The sequence below is a fragment of the Pseudophryne corroboree genome, chromosome 11 (assembly GCF_028390025.1).
Source record: "Pseudophryne corroboree isolate aPseCor3 chromosome 11, aPseCor3.hap2, whole genome shotgun sequence".
NCBI classification, from domain to species: Eukaryota; Metazoa; Chordata; class Amphibia; order Anura; family Myobatrachidae; genus Pseudophryne; species Pseudophryne corroboree.
In genome coordinates this window covers 166,650,046-166,672,600 of record NC_086454.1, presented here as the reverse complement: position 1 = coordinate 166,672,600, position 22,555 = coordinate 166,650,046, and the positions used below count along the sequence as shown (strand labels likewise).

At 32.5% G+C, this 22,555-nt stretch overlaps 8 non-coding genes across 8 annotated transcripts; all 8 read left to right on the top strand.

Moving 5' to 3' along the window:
• Nucleotides 1–1,055: 1,055 nt before the first annotated feature.
• On the top strand, nucleotides 1,056–1,129 carry TRNAI-AAU (transfer RNA isoleucine (anticodon AAU)). The gene has a single exon. It is a non-coding gene; the product is annotated as a tRNA-Ile (tRNA).
• A 1,588-nt stretch (nucleotides 1,130–2,717) lies between these two features.
• Nucleotides 2,718–2,791, top strand: TRNAI-AAU (transfer RNA isoleucine (anticodon AAU)). The gene has a single exon. It is a non-coding gene; the product is annotated as a tRNA-Ile (tRNA).
• Nucleotides 2,792–7,510: 4,719 nt separating this feature from the next.
• On the top strand, nucleotides 7,511–7,584 carry TRNAI-AAU (transfer RNA isoleucine (anticodon AAU)). Its single transcript has one exon. It is a non-coding gene; the product is annotated as a tRNA-Ile (tRNA).
• A 3,250-nt stretch (nucleotides 7,585–10,834) lies between these two features.
• TRNAI-AAU (transfer RNA isoleucine (anticodon AAU)) lies at nucleotides 10,835–10,908 on the top strand. Its single transcript has one exon. It is a non-coding gene; the product is annotated as a tRNA-Ile (tRNA).
• A 3,053-nt stretch (nucleotides 10,909–13,961) lies between these two features.
• Nucleotides 13,962–14,035, top strand: TRNAI-AAU (transfer RNA isoleucine (anticodon AAU)). The gene has a single exon. It is a non-coding gene; the product is annotated as a tRNA-Ile (tRNA).
• Nucleotides 14,036–17,285: 3,250 nt separating this feature from the next.
• TRNAI-AAU (transfer RNA isoleucine (anticodon AAU)) lies at nucleotides 17,286–17,359 on the top strand. The gene has a single exon. It is a non-coding gene; the product is annotated as a tRNA-Ile (tRNA).
• A 1,587-nt stretch (nucleotides 17,360–18,946) lies between these two features.
• TRNAI-AAU (transfer RNA isoleucine (anticodon AAU)) lies at nucleotides 18,947–19,020 on the top strand. The gene has a single exon. It is a non-coding gene; the product is annotated as a tRNA-Ile (tRNA).
• Nucleotides 19,021–20,621: 1,601 nt separating this feature from the next.
• TRNAI-AAU (transfer RNA isoleucine (anticodon AAU)) lies at nucleotides 20,622–20,695 on the top strand. The gene has a single exon. It is a non-coding gene; the product is annotated as a tRNA-Ile (tRNA).
• Nucleotides 20,696–22,555: the final 1,860 nt, after the last annotated feature.

Sequence of the window (22,555 nt, the reverse complement as noted above, 5' to 3'; positions counted from 1 at the left end):
AACAAAAGGAAAATAAACAATGTTAGCTCCCACGAGATATGAACTCAGATTACTAGATTCAAAGTCCAGGTTGCTAACAATTACACCATGGAACCCTCACCTGAGCAATGGCATCTACTGAAGTGCGCTCATCTTTTAAATGCAAAGAAAAGAAATTCAATACTTTATATATATTATTTCAAGTTTCTAATAAGCTCAGGGATGCAATAGGTATTATCTAGAATATTTGTCCAAACCCAATGATAATATATAAAAAGTAACCTATTTTTTAAAGGAGAAGATAGACACTAGAAACCTAAATGCCTAGGACCAATTTCAGTTGGAGCATAACCCCTTATGTTATCCTAGCATTGAATTGACAGTTTTTCTGTATTTCCATATTTGCATATCAGCCACTTACAATTGTTTCAAGCTTTATAACAGAGGACTGCCTTTTTTATAGACCAAGGATGAAAGTCTCTTGTGAGTTAAGTCTGATAATGACATCACAATTTGTAAATTAAGCTATAGTATGATTACAGAGTGTAGACTGAATAAAAAGTGCTTTCCTATGGATTGAAGTTTGTATTTTCTTAAGCTTTGCATTTCAAAATGGGCTAGCATTATTTATTTCCAATGGGCACATTAAGCTTCTTCCCCAATATATATTTTTTTGTGTTAAAAGTTATTCATACACAACTTGGTAAAACATACTAAATTTAATACATAATGGATTACATCCTGGGATTATCTTTTTCAACAATCTGTAAATTTACAATTAAAAACTGTGTATTAGATTTTTTAGATTGATTTTGCTTAGATTTGCATATACTCCTAGTCTAAATTGTCTATTTTTATACTATTACTAGATGCCTTAATCTTTGTAATTATCCTATCTAATATTTATTTTTATTTTGTAATGTGGAAAGAAACTGGAGCATTTTTATGATACCCATGCTTCAAGTGACTCTATGGCTTAAGCTTTTTTTTGAAAAATGAAATGCTATAAAAACAAAATATGATCTGTGCTTTGAGATATATTTGCCAGTTATGTGTTTGCTTGCAGTAATATCTGTGGCCAGTTAGCGCAGTTGGTTAGAGCGTGGTGCTAATAACGCCAAGGTCACGGGTTCGATCGCCGTATGGGCCATTTGCTTTTCTTGATGGACAAGAATGGAATAAGCTCATCGGTGGAGTGCATGAATACTTGAAAACATCATAGACACATATATCACAAAATCTCTTCAAATACATATCAGAAGCCAGTGGGAGTGTCATCCTTTGGCTGATGAACATTTTTCTCAACGTGGCTCAGTGACTTTTGTCTCAAATCAAGCAATATGGCATAACTAAGATATGCAAGGGCAAATTAATCAGTTATTATATTGCTGCTCAAACATAGAGGGCACTAGGTGTTACTAGAAGAAGAAGAAGATATGTGCTCCCCTCTCATTAGTGCACACTGAAGTAAAAAAAATGGAGAATTTCTAAAGACCAGAGCACAAGTAATGGATCTCTGCATTCTTATTGCATCTTTTCTTATTTCCAAATATTTGACATACTTCTGATTTGATAAGTTTAAAAATGAGTTTAAACAAAGGACACCACTGAAGATGATGGAATTTATATGAATTTTAAATGAAGATTTGCAAAACTCATACATTGAATGAAAATGGAGCTTTGAACAAAAGGAAAATAAACAATGTTAGCTCCCACGAGATATGAACTCAGATTACTAGATTCAAAGTCCAGGGTGCTAACAATTACACCATGGAACCCTCACCTGAGCAATGGCATCTACTGAAGTGCGCTCATCTTTTAAATGCAAAGAAAAGAAATTCAATACTTTATATATATTATTTCAAGTTTCTAATAAGCTCAGGGATGCAATAGGTATTATGTAGAATATTTGTCCAAACCCAATGATAATATATAAAAAGTAACCTATTTTTTAAAGGAGAAGATAGATACTAGAAACCTAAATGCCTATGACCAATTTCAGTTGGAGCATCACCCCTTATGTTATCCTAGCATTGAATTGACAGTTTTTCTGTATTTCCATATTTGCATATCAGCCACTTACAATTGTTTCAAGCTTTATAACAGAGGACTGCCTTTTTTATAGACCAAGGATGAAAGTCTCTTGTGAGTTAAGTCTGATAATGACATCACAATTTGTAAATTAAGTTATAGTATGATTACAGAGTGTAGACTGAATAAAAAGTGCTTTCCTATGGATTGAAGTTTGTATTTTCTTAAGCTTTGCATTCCAAAATGGGCTTGCATTCTTTATTTCCAATGGGCACATTAAGCTACTTCCCCAATATATATTTTTTTGTGTTAAAAGTTATTCATACACAACTTGGTAAAACATACTAAATTTAATACATAATGGATTACATCCTGGGATTATCTTTTTCAACAATCTGTAAATTTACAATTAAAAATTGTGTATTAGATTTTTTAGATTGCTTTTGCTTAGATTTGCATACACTCCTTGTCTAAATTGTCTATTTTTATACTATTAGTAGATGCCTTAATCTTTGTTATTATCCTATCTAATATTTATTTTTATTTTGTAATGTGGAAAGAAACTGGAGCATTTTTATGATACCCATGCTTCAGATCACTCTATGGCTTAAGCTTTTTTTTGAAAAATGAAATGCTATAAAAACAAAATATGATCTGTGCTTTGAGGTACATTTGCCAGTTTTGTGTTTGCTTGCAGTAACATCTGTGGCCGGTTAGCTCAGTTGGTTAGAGCGTGGTGCTAATAACGCCAAGGTCACGGGTTTGATCCCAGTATGGGCCATTTGCTTTTCTTGATGGACAAGAATGGAATAAGCTCATCGGTGGAGTGCATGAATACTTGAAAACATCATAGACACATATATCACAAAATCTCTTCAAATACATATCAGAAGCCAGTGGGAGTGTCATCCTTTGGCTGATGAAGATTTTTCTCTACATGGCTCAGTGACTTTTGTCTCAAATCAAGCAATATGGCATAACTAAGATATGCAAGGGCAAATTAATCAGTTATTATATTGCTGCTCAAACATAGAGGGCACTAGGTGTTACTAGAGGAAGAAGAAGAAGATATGTGCTCCCCTCTCATTAGTGCACACTGAAGTAAAAAAAAATGGAGAATTTCTAAAGACCAGAGCACAAGTAATGGATCTCTGCATTCTTATTGCATCTTTTCTTATTTCCAAATATTTGACATACTTCTGATTTGATAAGTTTAAAAATGAGTTTAAACAAAGGACACCACTGAAGATGATGGAATTTATATGAATTTTAAATGAAGATTTGCAATACTCATACATTGAATGAAAATGGAGCTTTGAACAAAAGGAAAATAAACAATGTTAGCTCCCACGAGATATAAACTCAAATTACTAGATTCAAAGTCCAGGGTGCTAACAATTACACCATGGAACCCTCACCTGAGCAATGGCATCTACTGAAGTGCGCTCATCTTTTAAATGCAAAGAAAAGAAATTCAATACTTTATATATATTATTTCAAGTTTCTAATAAGCTCAGGGATGCAATAGGTATTATGTAGAATATTTGTCCAAACCCAATGATAATATATAAAAAGTAACCTATTTTTTAAAGGAGAAGATAGATACTAGAAACCTAAATGCCTAGGACCAATTTCAGTTGGAGCATCACCCCTTATGGTATCCTAGCATTGAATTGACAGTTTTTCAGTATTTCCATATTTGCATATCAGCCACTTACAATTGTTTCAAGCTTTATAACAGAGGACTGCCTTTTTTATAGACCAAGGATGAAAGTCTCTTGTGAGTTAAGTCTGATAATGACATCACAATTTGTAAATTAAGCTATAGTATGATTACAGAGTGTAGACTGAATAAAAAGTGCTTTCCTATGGATTGAAGTTTGTATTTTCTTAAGCTTTGCATTCCAAAATGGGCTAGCATTCTTTATTTCCAATGGGCACATTAAGTTACTTCCCCAATATATATTTTTTTGTGTTAAAAGTTATTCATACACAACTTGGTAAAACATACTAAATTTAATACATAATGGATTACATCCTGGGATTATCTTTTTCAACAATCTGTAAATTTACAATTAAAAATTGTGTATTAGATTTTATAGATTGATTTTGCTTAGATTTGCATATACTCCTTGAATAAATTGTCTATTTTTATACTATTAGTAGATGCCTTAATCTTTGTTATTATCCTATCTAATATTTATTTTTATTTTGTAATGTGGAAAGAAACTGGAGCATTTTTATGATACCCATGCTTCAAGTGACTCTATGGCTTAAGCTTTTTTTTTAAAAATGAAATGCTATAAAAACAAAATATGATCTGTGCTTTGAGGTACATTTGCCAGTTTTGTGTTTGCTTGCAGTAACATCTGTGGCCGGTTAGCTCAGTTGATTAGAGCGTGGTGCTAATAACGCAAAGGTCACGGGTTTGATCCCCGTATGGACCATTAGCTTTTCTTGATGGACAAGAATGGAATAAGATCATCGGTGGAGTGCATGAATACTTGAAAACATCATAGACACATATATCACAAAATCTCTTCAAATACATATCAGAAGCCAGTGGGAGTGTCATCCTTTGGCTGATGAAGATTTTTCTCTACATGGCTCAGTGACTTTTGTCTCAAATCAAGCAATATGGCATAACTAAGATATGCAAGGGCAAATTAATCAGTTATTATATTGCTGCTCAAACATAGAGGGCACCAGGTGTTACTAGAAGAAGAAGAAGATATGTGCTCCCCTCTCATTAGTGCACACTGAAGTAAAAAAAATGGAGAATTTCTAAAGACCAGAGCACAAGTAATGGATCTCTGCATTCTTATTGCATCTTTTCTTATTTCCAAATATTTGACATACTTCTGATTTGATAAGTTTAAAAATGAGTTTAAACAAAGGACACCACTGAAGATGATGGAATTTATATGAATTTTAAATGAAGATTTGCAATACTCATACATTGAATGAAAATGGAGCTTTGAACAAAAGGAAAATAAACAATGTTAGCTCCCACGAGATATGAACTCAGATTACTAGATTCAAAGTCCAGGGTGCTAACAATTACACCATGGAACCCTCACCTGAGCAATGGCATCTACTGAAGTGCGCTAATCTTTTAAATGCAAAGAAAAGAAATTCAATACTTTATATATATTATTTCAAGTTTCTAATAAGCTCAGGGATGCAATAGGTATTATGTAGAATATTTGTCCAAACCCAATGATAATATATAAAAAGTAACCTATTTTTTAAAGGAGAAGATAGATACTAGAAACCTAAATGCCTAGGACCAATTTCAGTTGGAGCATCACCCCTTATGTTATCCTAGCATTGAATTGACAGTTTTTCTGTATTTCCATATTTGCATATCAGCCACTTACAATTGTTTCAAGCTTTATAACAGAGGACTGCCTTTTTTATAGACCAAGGATGAAAGTCTCTTGTGAGTTAAGTCTGATAATGACATCACAATTTGTAAATTAAGCTATAGTATGATTACAGAGTGTAGACTGAATAAAAAGTGCTTTCCTATGGATTGAAGTTTGTATTTTCTTAAGCTTTGCATTCCAAAATGGGCTAGCATTCTTTATTTCCAATAGGCACATTAAGCTACTTCCCCAATATATATTTTTTTGTGTTAAAAGTTATTCATACACAACTTGGTAAAACATACTAAATTTAATACATAATGGATTACATCCTGGATTATCTTTTTCAACAATCTGTAAATTTACAATTAAAAATTGTGTATTAGATTTTTTAGATTGATTTTGCTTAGATTTGCATATACTCCTTGTCTAAATTGTCTATTTTTATACTATTAGTAGATGCCTTAATCTTTGTTATTATCCTATCTAATATTATTTTTTATTTTGTAATGTGGAAAGAAACTGGAGCATTTTTATGATACCCATGCTTCAAGTGACTCTATGGCTTAAGCTTTTTTTTGAAAAATGAAATGCTATAAAAACAAAATATGATCTGTGCTTTGAGGTACATTTGCCAGTTTTGTGTTTGCTTGCAGTGATATCTGTGGCCGGTTAGCTCAGTTGGTTAGAGCGATTTTTCTCTACGTGGCTCAGTGACTTTTGTCTCAAATCAAGTAATATGGCATAAGTAAGATATGCAAGGGCAAATTAAACAGTTATATTGCTGCTCAAACATAGAGGGCACTAGGTGTTACTAGAAGAAGAAGAAGATATGTGCTCCCCTCTCATTAGTGCACACTGAAGTAAAAGAAAATGGAGAATTTCTAAAGAGCAGAGCACAAGTAATGGATCTCTGCATTCTTATTGCATCTTTTCTTATTTCCAAATATTTGACATACTTCTGATTTGATAAGTTTAAAAATGAGTTTAAACAAAGGACACCACTGAAGATGATGGAATTTATATGAATTTTAAATGAAGATTTGCAATACTCATACATTGAATGAAAATGGAGCTTTGAACAATAGGAAAATAAACAATGTTAGCTCCCAAGAGATATGAATTCAGATTACTAGATTCAAAGTCAAGGGTGCTAACAATTACACCATGGAACCCTCACCTGAGCAATGGCATCTACTGAAGTGCGCTTATCTTTTAAATGCAAAGAAAAGAAATTCAATACTTTATATATATTATTTCAAGTTTCTAATAAGCTCAGGGATGCAATAGTTATTATGTAGAATATTTGTCCAAACCCAATGATAATATATAAAAAGTAACCTATTTTTTAAAGAAGATAGATACTAGAAACCTAAATGCCTAGGACCAATTTCAGTTGGAGCATCACCCCTTATGTTATCCTAGCATTGAATTGACAGTTTTTCTGCATTTCCATATTTGCATATCAGCCACTTACAATTGTTTCAAGCTTTATAACAGAGGACTGCCTTTTTTATAGACCAAGGATGAAAGTCTCTTGTGAGTTAAGTCTGATAATGACATCACAATTTGTAAATTAAGCTATAGTATGATTACAGAGTGTAGACTGAATAAAAAGTGCTTTCCTATGGATTGAAGTTTGTATTTTCTTAAGCTTTGCATTCCAAAATGGGCTAGCATTCTTTATTTCCAATGGGCACATTAAGCTATTTCCCCAATATATATTTTTTTGTGTTAAAAGTTATTCATACACAACTTGGTAAAACATACTAAATTTAATACATAATGGATTACATCCTGGGATTATCTTTTTCAACAATCTGTAAATTTACAATTAAAAATTGTGTATTAGATTTTTTAGATTGCTTTTGCTTAGATTTGCATATACTCCTTGTCTAAATTGTCTATTTTTATACTATTAGTAGATGCCTTAATCTTTGTTATTATCCTATCTAATATTTATTTTTATTTTGTAATGTGGAAAGAAACTGGAGCATTTTTATGATACCCATGCTTCAAGTGACTCTATGGCTTAAGCTTTTTTTTGAAAAATGAAATGCTATAAAAACAAAATATGATCTGTGCTTTGAGGTACATTTGCCAGTTTTGTGTTTGCTTGCAGTAACATCTGTGACCGGTTAGCTCAGTTGGTTAGAGCGTGGTGCTAATAACGCAAAGGTCACGGGTTTGATCCCCGTATGGGCCATTTGCTTTTCTTGATGGACAAGAATGGAATAAGATCATCGGCGGAGTGCATGAATACTTGAAAACATCATAGACACATATATCACAAAATCTCTTCAAATACATATCAGAAGCCAGTGGGAGTGTCATCCTTTGGCTGATGAAGATTTTTCTCTACATGGCTCAGTGACTTTTGTCTCAAATCAAGCAATATGGCATAAGTAAGATATGCAAGGGCAAATTAAACAGTTATATTGCTGCTCAAACATAGAGGGCACTAGGTGTTACTAGAAGAAGAAGAAGATATGTGCTCCCCTCTCATTAGTGCACACTGAAGTAAAAGAAAATGGAGAATTTCTAAAGAGCAGAGCACAAGTAATGGATCTCTGCATTCTTATTGCATCTTTTCTTATTTCCAAATATTTGACATACTTCTGATTTGATAAGTTTAAAAATGAGTTTAAACAAAGGACACCACTGAAGATGATGGAATTTATATGAATTTTAAATGAAGATTTGCAATACTCATACATTGAATGAAAATGGAGCTTTGAACAAAAGGAAAATAAACAATGTTAGCTCCCACGAGATATGAACTCAGATTACTAGATTCAAAGTCCAGGTTGCTAACAATTACACCATGGAACCCTCACCTGAGCAATGGCATCTACTGAAGTGCGCTCATCTTTTAAATGCAAAGAAAAGAAATTCAATACTTTATATATATTATTTCAAGTTTCTAATAAGCTCAGGGATGCAATAGGTATTATGTAGAATATTTGTCCAAACCCAATGATAATATATAAAAAGTAACCTATTTTTTAAAGGAGAAGATAGATACTAGAAACCTAAATGCCTAGGACCAATTTCAGTTGGAGCATCACCCCTTATGTTATCCTAGCATTGAATTGACAGTTTTTCTGTATTTCCATATTTGCATATCAGCCACTTACAATTGTTTCAAGCTTTATAACAGAGGACTGCCTTTTTTATAGACCAAGGATGAAAGTCTCTTGTGAGTTAAGTCTGATAATGACATCACAATTTGTAAATTAAGCTATAGTATGATTACAGAGTGTAGACTGAATAAAAAGTGCTTTCCTATGGATTGAAGTTTGTATTTTCTTAAGCTTTGCATTTCAAAATGGGCTAGCATTATTTATTTCCAATGGGCACATTAAGCTTCTTCCCCAATATATATTTTTTTGTGTTAAAAGTTATTCATACACAACTTGGTAAAACATACTAAATTTAATACATAATGGATTACATCCTGGGATTATCTTTTTCAACAATCTGTAAATTTACAATTAAAAACTGTGTATTAGATTTTTTAGATTGATTTTGCTTAGATTTGCATATACTCCTAGTCTAAATTGTCTATTTTTATACTATTACTAGATGCCTTAATCTTTGTAATTATCCTATCTAATATTTATTTTTATTTTGTAATGTGGAAAGAAACTGGAGCATTTTTATGATACCCATGCTTCAAGTGACTCTATGGCTTAAGCTTTTTTTTGAAAAATGAAATGCTATAAAAACAAAATATGATCTGTGCTTTGAGATATATTTGCCAGTTATGTGTTTGCTTGCAGTAATATCTGTGGCCAGTTAGAGCAGTTGGTTAGAGCGTGGTGCTAATAATGCCAAGGTCACGGGTTCGATCGCCGTATGGGCCATTTGCTTTTCTTGATGGACAAGAATGGAATAAGCTCATCGGTGGAGTGCATGAATACTTGAAAACATCATAGACACATATATCACAAAATCTCTTCAAATACATATCAGAAGCCAGTGGGAGTGTCATCCTTTGGCTGATGAACATTTTTCTCTACGTGGCTCAGTGACTTTTGTCTCAAATCAAGCAATATGGCATAACTAAGATATGCAAGGGCAAATTAATCAGTTATTATATTGCTGCTCAAACATAGAGGGCACTAGGTGCTACTAGAAGAAGAAGATATGTGCTCCCCTCTCATTAGTGCACACTGAAGTAAAAAAAATGGAGAATTTCTAAAGACCAGAGCACAAGTAATGGATCTCTGCATTCTTATTGCATCTTTTCTTATTTCTAAATATTTGACATACTGTACTTCTGATTTGATAAGTTTAAAAATGAGTTTAAACAAAGGACACCACTGAAGATGATGGAATTTATATGAATTTTAAATGAAGATTTGCAATACTCATACATTGAATGAAAATGGAGCTTTGAACAAAAGGAAAATAAACAATGTTAGCTCCCACGAGATATGAACTCAGATTACTAGATTCAAAGTCCAGGTTGCTAACAATTACACCATGGAACCCTCACCTGAGCAATGGCATCTACTGAAGTGCGCTCATCTTTTAAATGCAAAGAAAAGAAATTCAATACTTTATATATATTATTTCAAGTTTCTAATAAGCTCAGGGATGCAATAGGTATTATGTAGAATATTTGTCCAAACCCAATGATAATATATAAAAAGTAAACTATTTTTTAAAGGAGAAGATAGATACTAGAAACCTAAATGCCTAGGACCAATTTCAGTTGGAGCATCACCCCTTATGTTATCCTAGCATTGAATTGACAGTTTTTCTGTATTTCCATATTTGCATATCAGCCACTTACAATTGTTTCAAGCTTTATAACAGAGGACTGCCTTTTTTATAGACCAAGGATGAAAGTCTCTTGTGAGTTAAGTCTGATAATGACATCACAATTTGTAAATTAAGCTATAGTATGATTACAGAGTGTAGACTGAATAAAAAGTGCTTTCCTATGGATTGAAGTTTGTATTTTCTTAAGCTTTGCATTTCAAAATGGGCTAGCATTATTTATTTCCAATGGGCACATTAAGCTTCTTCCCCAATATATATTTTTTTGTGTTAAAAGTTATTCATACACAACTTGGTAAAACATACTAAATTTAATACATAATGGATTACATCCTGGGATTATCTTTTTCAACAATCTGTAAATTTACAATTAAAAACTGTGTATTAGATTTTTTAGATTGATTTTGCTTAGATTTGCATATACTCCTAGTCTAAATTGTCTATTTTTATACTATTACTAGATGCCTTAATCTTTGTAATTATCCTATCTAATATTTATTTTTATTTTGTAATGTGGAAAGAAACTGGAGCATTTTTATGATACCCATGCTTCAAGTGACTCTATGGCTTAAGCTTTTTTTTGAAAAATGAAATGCTATAAAAACAAAATATGATCTGTGCTTTGAGATATATTTGCCAGTTATGTGTTTGCTTGCAGTAATATCTGTGGCCAATTAGCGCAGTTGGTTAGAGCGTGGTGCTAATAACGCCAAGGTCACGGGTTCGATCGCCGTATGGGCCATTTGCTTTTCTTGATGGACAAGAATGGAATAAGCTCATCGGTGGAGTGCATGAATACTTGAAAACATCATAGACACATATATCACAAAATCTCTTCAAATACATATCAGAAGCCAGTGGGAGTGTCATCCTTTGGCTGATGAACATTTTTCTCTACGTGGCTCAGTGACTTTTGTCTCAAATCAAGCAATATGGCATAACTAAGATATGCAAGGGCAAATTAATCAGTTATTATATTGCTGCTCAAACATAGAGGGCACTAGGTGTTACTAGAAGAAGAAGAAGATATGTGCTCCCCTCTCATTAGTGCACACTGAAGTAAAAAAAATGGAGAATTTCTAAAGACCAGAGCACAAGTAATGGATCTCTGCATTCTTATTGCATCTTTTCTTATTTCCAAATATTTGACATACTTCTGATTTGATAAGTTTAAAAATGAGTTTAAACAAAGGACACCACTGAAGATGATGGAATTTATATGAATTTTAAATGAAGATTTGCAATACTCATACATTGAATGAAAATGGAGCTTTGAACAAAAGGAAAATAAACAATGTTAGCTCCCACGAGATATGAACTCAGATTACTAGATTCAAAGTCCAGGTTGCTAACAATTACACCATGGAACCCTCACCTGAGCAATGGCATCTACTGAAGTGCGCTCATCTTTTAAATGCAAAGAAAAGAAATTCAATACTTTATATATATTATTTCAAGTTTCTAATAAGCTCAGGGATGCAATAGGTATTATGTAGAATATTTGTCCAAACCCAATGATAATATATAAAAAGTAACCTATTTTTTAAAGGAGAAGATAGATACTAGAAACCTAAATGCCTAGGACCAATTTCAGTTGGAGCATCACCCCTTATGTTATCCTAGCATTGAATTGACAGTTTTTCTGTATTTCCATATTTGCATATCAGCCACTTACAATTGTTTCAAGCTTTATAACAGAGGACTGCCTTTTTTATAGACCAAGGATGAAAGTCTCTTGTGAGTTAAGTCTGATAATGACATCACAATTTGTAAATTAAGCTATAGTATGATTACAGAGTGTAGACTGAATAAAAAGTGCTTTCCTATGGATTGAAGTTTGTATTTTCTTAAGCTTTGCATTCCAAAATGGGCTAGCATTCTTTATTTCCAATAGGCACATTAAGCTACTTCCCCAATATATATTTTTTTGTGTTAAAAGTTATTCATACACAACTTGGTAAAACATACTAAATTTAATACATAATGGATTACATCCTGGATTATCTTTTTCAACAATCTGTAAATTTACAATTAAAAATTGTGTATTAGATTTTTTAGATTGATTTTGCTTAGATTTGCATATACTCCTTGTCTAAATTGTCTATTTTTATACTATTAGTAGATGCCTTAATCTTTGTTATTATCCTATCTAATATTATTTTTTATTTTGTAATGTGGAAAGAAACTGGAGCATTTTTATGATACCCATGCTTCAAGTGACTCTATGGCTTAAGCTTTTTTTTGAAAAATGAAATGCTATAAAAACAAAATATGATCTGTGCTTTGAGGTACATTTGCCAGTTTTGTGTTTGCTTGCAGTGATATCTGTGGCCGGTTAGCTCAGTTGGTTAGAGCGATTTTTCTCTACGTGGCTCAGTGACTTTTGTCTCAAATCAAGTAATATGGCATAAGTAAGATATGCAAGGGCAAATTAAACAGTTATATTGCTGCTCAAACATAGAGGGCACTAGGTGTTACTAGAAGAAGAAGAAGATATGTGCTCCCCTCTCATTAGTGCACACTGAAGTAAAAGAAAATGGAGAATTTCTAAAGAGCAGAGCACAAGTAATGGATCTCTGCATTCTTATTGCATCTTTTCTTATTTCCAAATATTTGACATACTTCTGATTTGATAAGTTTAAAAATGAGTTTAAACAAAGGACACCACTGAAGATGATGGAATTTATATGAATTTTAAATGAAGATTTGCAATACTCATACATTGAATGAAAATGGAGCTTTGAACAATAGGAAAATAAACAATGTTAGCTCCCAAGAGATATGAATTCAGATTACTAGATTCAAAGTCAAGGGTGCTAACAATTACACCATGGAACCCTCACCTGAGCAATGGCATCTACTGAAGTGCGCTTATCTTTTAAATGCAAAGAAAAGAAATTCAATACTTTATATATATTATTTCAAGTTTCTAATAAGCTCAGGGATGCAATAGTTATTATGTAGAATATTTGTCCAAACCCAATGATAATATATAAAAAGTAACCTATTTTTTAAAGAAGATAGATACTAGAAACCTAAATGCCTAGGACCAATTTCAGTTGGAGCATCACCCCTTATGTTATCCTAGCATTGAATTGACAGTTTTTCTGCATTTCCATATTTGCATATCAGCCACTTACAATTGTTTCAAGCTTTATAACAGAGGACTGCCTTTTTTATAGACCAAGGATGAAAGTCTCTTGTGAGTTAAGTCTGATAATGACATCACAATTTGTAAATTAAGCTATAGTATGATTACAGAGTGTAGACTGAATAAAAAGTGCTTTCCTATGGATTGAAGTTTGTATTTTCTTAAGCTTTGCATTCCAAAATGGGCTAGCATTCTTTATTTCCAATGGGCACATTAAGCTATTTCCCCAATATATATTTTTTTGTGTTAAAAGTTATTCATACACAACTTGGTAAAACATACTAAATTTAATACATAATGGATTACATCCTGGGATTATCTTTTTCAACAATCTGTAAATTTACAATTAAAAATTGTGTATTAGATTTTTTAGATTGCTTTTGCTTAGATTTGCATATACTCCTTGTCTAAATTGTCTATTTTTATACTATTAGTAGATGCCTTAATCTTTGTTATTATCCTATCTAATATTTATTTTTATTTTGTAATGTGGAAAGAAACTGGAGCATTTTTATGATACCCATGCTTCAAGTGACTCTATGGCTTAAGCTTTTTTTTGAAAAATGAAATGCTATAAAAACAAAATATGATCTGTGCTTTGAGGTACATTTGCCAGTTTTGTGTTTGCTTGCAGTAACATCTGTGACCGGTTAGCTCAGTTGGTTAGAGCGTGGTGCTAATAACGCAAAGGTCACGGGTTTGATCCCCGTATGGGCCATTTGCTTTTCTTGATGGACAAGAATGGAATAAGATCATCGGCGGAGTGCATGAATACTTGAAAACATCATAGACACATATATCACAAAATCTCTTCAAATACATATCAGAAGCCAGTGGGAGTGTCATCCTTTGGCTGATGAAGATTTTTCTCTACATGGCTCAGTGACTTTTGTCTCAAATCAAGCAATATGGCATAAGTAAGATATGCAAGGGCAAATTAAACAGTTATATTGCTGCTCAAACATAGAGGGCACTAGGTGTTACTAGAAGAAGAAGAAGATATGTGCTCCCCTCTCATTAGTGCACACTGAAGTAAAAGAAAATGGAGAATTTCTAAAGAGCAGAGCACAAGTAATGGATCTCTGCATTCTTATTGCATCTTTTCTTATTTCCAAATATTTGACATACTTCTGATTTGATAAGTTTAAAAATGAGTTTAAACAAAGGACACCACTGAAGATGATGGAATTTATATGAATTTTAAATGAAGATTTGCAATACTCATACATTGAATGAAAATGGAGCTTTGAACAAAAGGAAAATAAACAATGTTAGCTCCCACGAGATATGAACTCAGATTACTAGATTCAAAGTCCAGGTTGCTAACAATTACACCATGGAACCCTCACCTGAGCAATGGCATCTACTGAAGTGCGCTCATCTTTTAAATGCAAAGAAAAGAAATTCAATACTTTATATATATTATTTCAAGTTTCTAATAAGCTCAGGGATGCAATAGGTATTATGTAGAATATTTGTCCAAACCCAATGATAATATATAAAAAGTAACCTATTTTTTAAAGGAGAAGATAGATACTAGAAACCTAAATGCCTAGGACCAATTTCAGTTGGAGCATCACCCCTTATGTTATCCTAGCATTGAATTGACAGTTTTTCTGTATTTCCATATTTGCATATCAGCCACTTACAATTGTTTCAAGCTTTATAACAGAGGACTGCCTTTTTTATAGACCAAGGATGAAAGTCTCTTGTGAGTTAAGTCTGATAATGACATCACAATTTGTAAATTAAGCTATAGTATGATTACAGAGTGTAGACTGAATAAAAAGTGCTTTCCTATGGATTGAAGTTTGTATTTTCTTAAGCTTTGCATTTCAAAATGGGCTAGCATTATTTATTTCCAATGGGCACATTAAGCTTCTTCCCCAATATATATTTTTTTGTGTTAAAAGTTATTCATACACAACTTGGTAAAACATACTAAATTTAATACATAATGGATTACATCCTGGGATTATCTTTTTCAACAATCTGTAAATTTACAATTAAAAACTGTGTATTAGATTTTTTAGATTGATTTTGCTTAGATTTGCATATACTCCTAGTCTAAATTGTCTATTTTTATACTATTACTAGATGCCTTAATCTTTGTAATTATCCTATCTAATATTTATTTTTATTTTGTAATGTGGAAAGAAACTGGAGCATTTTTATGATACCCATGCTTCAAGTGACTCTATGGCTTAAGCTTTTTTTTGAAAAATGAAATGCTATAAAAACAAAATATGATCTGTGCTTTGAGATATATTTGCCAGTTATGTGTTTGCTTGCAGTAATATCTGTGGCCAGTTAGAGCAGTTGGTTAGAGCGTGGTGCTAATAATGCCAAGGTCACGGGTTCGATCGCCGTATGGGCCATTTGCTTTTCTTGATGGACAAGAATGGAATAAGCTCATCGGTGGAGTGCATGAATACTTGAAAACATCATAGACACATATATCACAAAATCTCTTCAAATACATATCAGAAGCCAGTGGGAGTGTCATCCTTTGGCTGATGAACATTTTTCTCTACGTGGCTCAGTGACTTTTGTCTCAAATCAAGCAATATGGCATAACTAAGATATGCAAGGGCAAATTAATCAGTTATTATATTGCTGCTCAAACATAGAGGGCACTAGGTGCTACTAGAAGAAGAAGATATGTGCTCCCCTCTCATTAGTGCACACTGAAGTAAAAAAAATGGAGAATTTCTAAAGACCAGAGCACAAGTAATGGATCTCTGCATTCTTATTGCATCTTTTCTTATTTCTAAATATTTGACATACTGTACTTCTGATTTGATAAGTTTAAAAATGAGTTTAAACAAAGGACACCACTGAAGATGATGGAATTTATATGAATTTTAAATGAAGATTTGCAATACTCATACATTGAATGAAAATGGAGCTTTGAACAAAAGGAAAATAAACAATGTTAGCTCCCACGAGATATGAACTCAGATTACTAGATTCAAAGTCCAGGTTGCTAACAATTACACCATGGAACCCCCACCTGAGCAATGGCATCTACTGAAGTGCGCTCATCTTTTAAATGCAAAGAAAAGAAATTCAATACTTTATATATATTATTTCAAGTTTCTAATAAGCTCAGGGATGCAATAGGTATTATGTAGAATATTTGTCCAAACCCAATGATAATATATAAAAAGTAAACTATTTTTTAAAGGAGAAGATAGATACTAGAAACCTAAATGCCTAGGACCAATTTCAGTTGGAGCATCACCCCTTATGTTATCCTAGCATTGAATTGACAGTTTTTCTGTATTTCCATATTTGCATATCAGCCACTTACAATTGTTTCAAGCTTTATAACAGAGGACTGCCTTTTTTATAGACCAAGGATGAAAGTCTCTTGTGAGTTAAGTCTGATAATGACATCACAATTTGTAAATTAAGCTATAGTATGATTACAGAGTGTAGACTGAATAAAAAGTGCTTTCCTATGGATTGAAGTTTGTATTTTCTTAAGCTTTGCATTTCAAAATGGGCTAGCATTATTTATTTCCAATGGGCACATTAAGCTTCTTCCCCAATATATATTTTTTTGTGTTAAAAGTTATTCATACACAACTTGGTAAAACATACTAAATTTAATACATAATGGATTACATCCTGGGATTATCTTTTTCAACAATCTGTAAATTTACAATTAAAAACTGTGTATTAGATTTTTTAGATTGATTTTGCTTAGATTTGCATATACTCCTAGTCTAAATTGTCTATTTTTATACTATTACTAGATGCCTTAATCTTTGTAATTATCCTATCTAATATTTATTTTTATTTTGTAATGTGGAAAGAAACTGGAGCATTTTTATGATACCCATGCTTCAAGTGACTCTATGGCTTAAGCTTTTTTTTGAAAAATGAAATGCTATAAAAACAAAATATGATCTGTGCTTTGAGATATATTTGCCAGTTATGTGTTTGCTTGCAGTAATATCTGTGGCCAATTAGCGCAGTTGGTTAGAGCGTGGTGCTAATAACGCCAAGGTCACGGGTTCGATCGCCGTATAGGCCATTTGCTTTTCTTGATGGACAAGAATGGAATAAGCTCATCGGTGGAGTGCATGAATACTTGAAAACATCATAGACACATATATCACAAAATCTCTTCAAATACATATCAGAAGCCAGTGGGAGTGTCATCCTTTGGCTGATGAACATTTTTCTCTACGTGGCTCAGTGACTTTTGTCTCAAATCAAGCAATATGGCATAACTAAGATATGCAAGGGCAAATTAATCAGTTATTATATTGCTGCTCAAACATAGAGGGCACTAGGTGTTACTAGAAGAAGAAGAAGATATGTGCTCCCCTCTCATTAGTGCACACTGAAGTAAAAAAAATGGAGAATTTCTAAAGACCAGAGCACAAGTAATGGATCTCTGCATTCTTATTGCATCTTTTCTTATTTCCAAATATTTGACATACTTCTGATTTGATAAGTTTAAAAATGAGTTTAAACAAAGGACACCACTGAAGATGATGGAATTTATATGAATTTTAAATGAAGATTTGCAATACTCATACATTGAATGAAAATGGAGCTTTGAACAAAAGGAAAATAAACAATGTTAGCTCCCACGAGATATGAACTCAGATTACTAGATTCAAAGTCCAGGTTGCTAACAATTACACCATGGAACCCTCACCTGAGCAATGGCATCTACTGAAGTGCGCTCATCTTTTAAATGCAAAGAAAAGAAATTCAATACTTTATATATATTATTTCAAGTTTCTAATAAGCTCAGGGATGCAATAGGTATTATGTAGAATATTTGTCCAAACCCAATGATAATATATAAAAAGTAACCTATTTTTTAAAGGAGAAGATAGATACTAGAAACCTAAATGCCTAGGACCAATTTCAGTTGGAGCATCAAACCTTATGTTATCCTAGCATTGAATTGACAGTTTTTCTGTATTTCCATATTTGCATATCAGCCACTTACAATTGTTTCAAGCTTTATAACAGAGGACTGCCTTTTTTATAGACCAAGGATGAAAGTCTCTTGTGAGTTAAGTCTGATAATGACATCATAATTTGTAAATTAAGATATAGTATGATTACAGAGTGTAGACTGAATAGAAAGTGCTTTCCTATGGATTGAAGTTTGTATTTTCTTAAGCTTTGCATTCCAAAATGGGCTAGCATTCTTTATTTCCAATGGGCACATTAAGCTACTTCCTTAATATATATTTTTTTGTGTTAAAAGTTATTCATACACAACTTGGTAAAACATACTAAATTTAATACATAATGGATTACATCCTGGGATTATCTTTTTCAACAATCTGTAAATTTACAATTAAAAATTGTGTCTTAGATTTTTAAGATTGATTTGCTTAGATTTGCATATACTCCTAGTCTAAATTATCTATTTTTATACTATTACTAGACGCCTTAATCTTTGTTATTATCCTATCTAATATTTATTTTTATTTTGTAATGTGGAAAGAAACTGGAGCATTTTTATGATACCCATGCTTCAAGTTACTCTATGGCTTAAGCTTTTTTTTGAAAAATGAAATGCTATAAAAACAAAATATGATCTGTGCTTTGAGGTACATTTGCCAGTTTTGTGTTTGCTTGCAGTAATATCTGTGGCCGGTTAGCTCAGTTGGTTAGAGCGTGGTGCTAATAACGCCAAGGGCACGGGTTCGATCCCTGTATGGGCCATTTGCTTTTCTTGATGGACAAGAATGGAATAAGCTCATCAGTGGAGTGCATGAATACTTGAAAACATCATAGACACATATATCACAAAATCTCTTCAAATACATATCAGAAGCCAGTGGGAGCGTCATACTTTGGCTGATGAAGATTTTTCTCTACATGGCTCAGTGACTTTTGTCTCAAATCAAGCAATATGGCATAACTAAGATATGCAAGGGCAAATTAATCAGTTATTATATTGCTGCTCAAACATAGAGGGCACTAGGTGTTACTAGAAGAAGAAGAAGAAGAAGAAGAATATATGTGCTCCCCTCTCATTAGTGCACACTGAAGTAAAAAAAATGGAGAATTTCTAAAGACCAGAGCACAAGTAATGGATCTCTGCATTCTTATTGCATCTTTTCTTATTTCCAAATATTTGACATACTTCTGATTTGATAAGTTTAAAAATGAGTTTAAACAAAGGACACCACTGAAGATGATGGAATTTATATGAATTTTAAATGAAGATTTGCAATACTCATACATTGAATGAAAATGGAGCTTTGAACAAAAGGAAAATAAACAATGTTAGCTCCCACGAGATATGAACTCAGATGACTAGATTCAAAGTCCAGGGTGCTAACAATTACACCATGGAACCCTCACCTGAGCAATGGCATCTACTGAAGTGCGCTCATCTTTTAAATGCAAAGAAAAGAAATTCAATACTTTATATATATTATTTCAAGTTTCTAATAAACTCAGGGATGCAATAGGTATTATGTAGAATATTTGTCCTAAACCAATGATAATATATAAAAAGTAACCTATTTTTTTAAAGGAGAAGATAGATACTAGAAACCTAAATGCCTAGGACCAATTTCAGTTGGAGCATCACCCCTTATGTTATCCTAGCATTGAATTGACAGTTTTTCTGTATTTCCATATTTGCATATCAGCCACTTACAATTGTTTCAAGCTTTATAACAGAGGACTGCCTTTTTTATAGACCAAGGATGAAAGTCTCTTGTGAGTTAAGTCTGATAATGACATCACAATTTGTAAATTAAGCTATAGTATGATTACAGAGTGTAGACTGAATAAAAAGTGCTTTCCTATGGATTGAAGTTTGTATTTTCTTAAGCTTTGCATTCCAAAATGGGCTAGCATTCTTTATTTCCAATGGGCACATTAAGCTACTTCCCCAATATATATTTTTTTGTGTTAAAAGTTATTCATACACAACTTGGTAAAACATACTAAATTTAATACATAATGGATTACATCCTGGGATTATCTTTTTCAACAATCTGTAAATTTACAATTAAAAATTGTGTATTAGATTTTTTAGATTGATTTTGCTTAGATTTGCATATACTCCTTGTCTAAATTGTCTATTTTTATACTATTAGTAGATGCCTTAATCTTTGTTATTATCCTATCTAATATTTATTTTTATTTTGTAATGTGGAAAGAAACTGGAGCATTTTTATGATACCCATGCTTCAAGTGACTCTATGGCTTAAGCTTTTTTTTGAAAAATGAAATGCTATAAAAACAAAATATGATCTGTGCTTTGAGGTACATTTGCCAGTTTTGTGTTTGCTTGCCGTAACATCTGTGGCCGGTTAGCTCAGTTGGTTAGAGCGTGGTGCTAATAACGCAAAGGTCATGGGTTTGATCCCCGTATGGGCCATTTGCTTTTCTTGATGGACAAGAATGGAATAAGATCATCGGTGGAGTGCATGAATACTTGAAAACATCATAGACACATATATCACAAAATCTCTTCAAATACATATCAGAAGCCAGTGGGAGTGTCATCCTTTGGCTGATGAAGATTTTTCTCTACATGGCTCAGTGACTTTTGTCTCAAATCAAGCAATATGGCATAACTAAGATATGCAAGGGCAAATTAATCAGTTATTATATTGCTGCTCAAACATAGAGGGCACTATGTGTTACTAGAAGAAGAAGAAGATATGTGCTCCCCTCTCATTAGTGCACACTGAAGTAAAAAAATGGAGAATTTCTAAAAACCAGAGCACAAGTAATGGATCTCTGCATTCTTATTGCATCTTTTCTTATTTCCAAATATTTGACATACTTCTGATTTGATAAGTTTAAAAATGAGTTTAAACAAAGGACACCACTGAAGATGATGGAATTTATATGAATTTTAAATGAAGATTTGCAATACTCATACATTGAATGAAAATGGAGCTTTGAACAAAAGGAAAATAAACAATGTTAGCTCCCACGAGATATGAACTCAGATTACTAGATTCAAAGTCCAGGTTGCTAACAATTACACCATGGAACCCTCACCTGAGCAATGGCATCTACTGAAGTGCGCTCATCTTTTAAATGCAAAGAAAAGAAATTCAATACTTTATATATATTATTTCAAGTTTCTAATAAGCTCAGGGATGCAATAGGTATTATGTAGAATATTTGTCCAAACCCAATGATAATATATAAAAAGTAACCTATTTTTTAAAGGAGAAGATAGATACTAGAAACCTAAATGCCTAGGACCAATTTCAGTTGGAGCATCACCCCTTATGTTATCCTAGCATTGAATTGACAGTTTTTCTGTATTTCCATATTTGCATATCAGCCACTTACAATTGTTTCAAGCTTTATAACAGAGGACTGCCTTTTTTATAGACCAAGGATGAAAGTCTCTTGTGAGTTAAGTCTGATAATGACATCACAATTTGTAAATTAAGCTATAGTATGATTACAGAGTGTAGACTGAATAAAAAGTGCTTTCCTATGGATTGAAGTTTGTATTTTCTTAAGCTTTGCATTCCAAAATGGGCTAGCATTATTTATTTCCAATGGGCACATTAAGCTTCTTCCCCAATATATATTTTTTTGTGTTAAAAGTTATTCATACACAACTTGGTAAAACATACTAAATTTAATACATAATGGATTACATCCTTGGATTATCTTTTTCAACAATCTGTAAATTTACAATTAAAAATTGTGTATTAGATTTTTTAGATTGATTTTGCTTAGATTTGCATATACTCCTAGTCTAAATTGTCTATTTTTATACTATTACTAGATGCCTTAATCTTTGTTATTATCCTATCTAATATTTATTTTTATTTTGTAATGTGGAAAGAAACTGGAGCATTTTTATGATACCCATGCTTCAAGTGACTCTATGGCTTAAGTTTTTTTTTGAAAAATTAAATGCTATAAAAACAAAATATGATCTATGCTTTGAGGTACATTTGCCAGTTTTGTGTTTGCTTGCAGTAATATCTGTGGCCAGTTAGCTCAGTTGTTTAGAGTGTGGTGCTAATAACACCAAGGTCACAGGTTCAATCCCCGTATGGGCTATTTGCTTTTCTTGATGGACAAGAATGGAATAAGCTCATCGGTGGAGTGCATGAATACTTGAAAACATCATAGACACATATATCACAAAATCTCTTCAAATACTTATCAGAAGCCAGTGGGAGTGTCATCCTTTGGCTGATGAAGATTTTTCTCTACATGGCTCAGTGACTTTTGTCTCAAATCAAGCAATATGGCATAA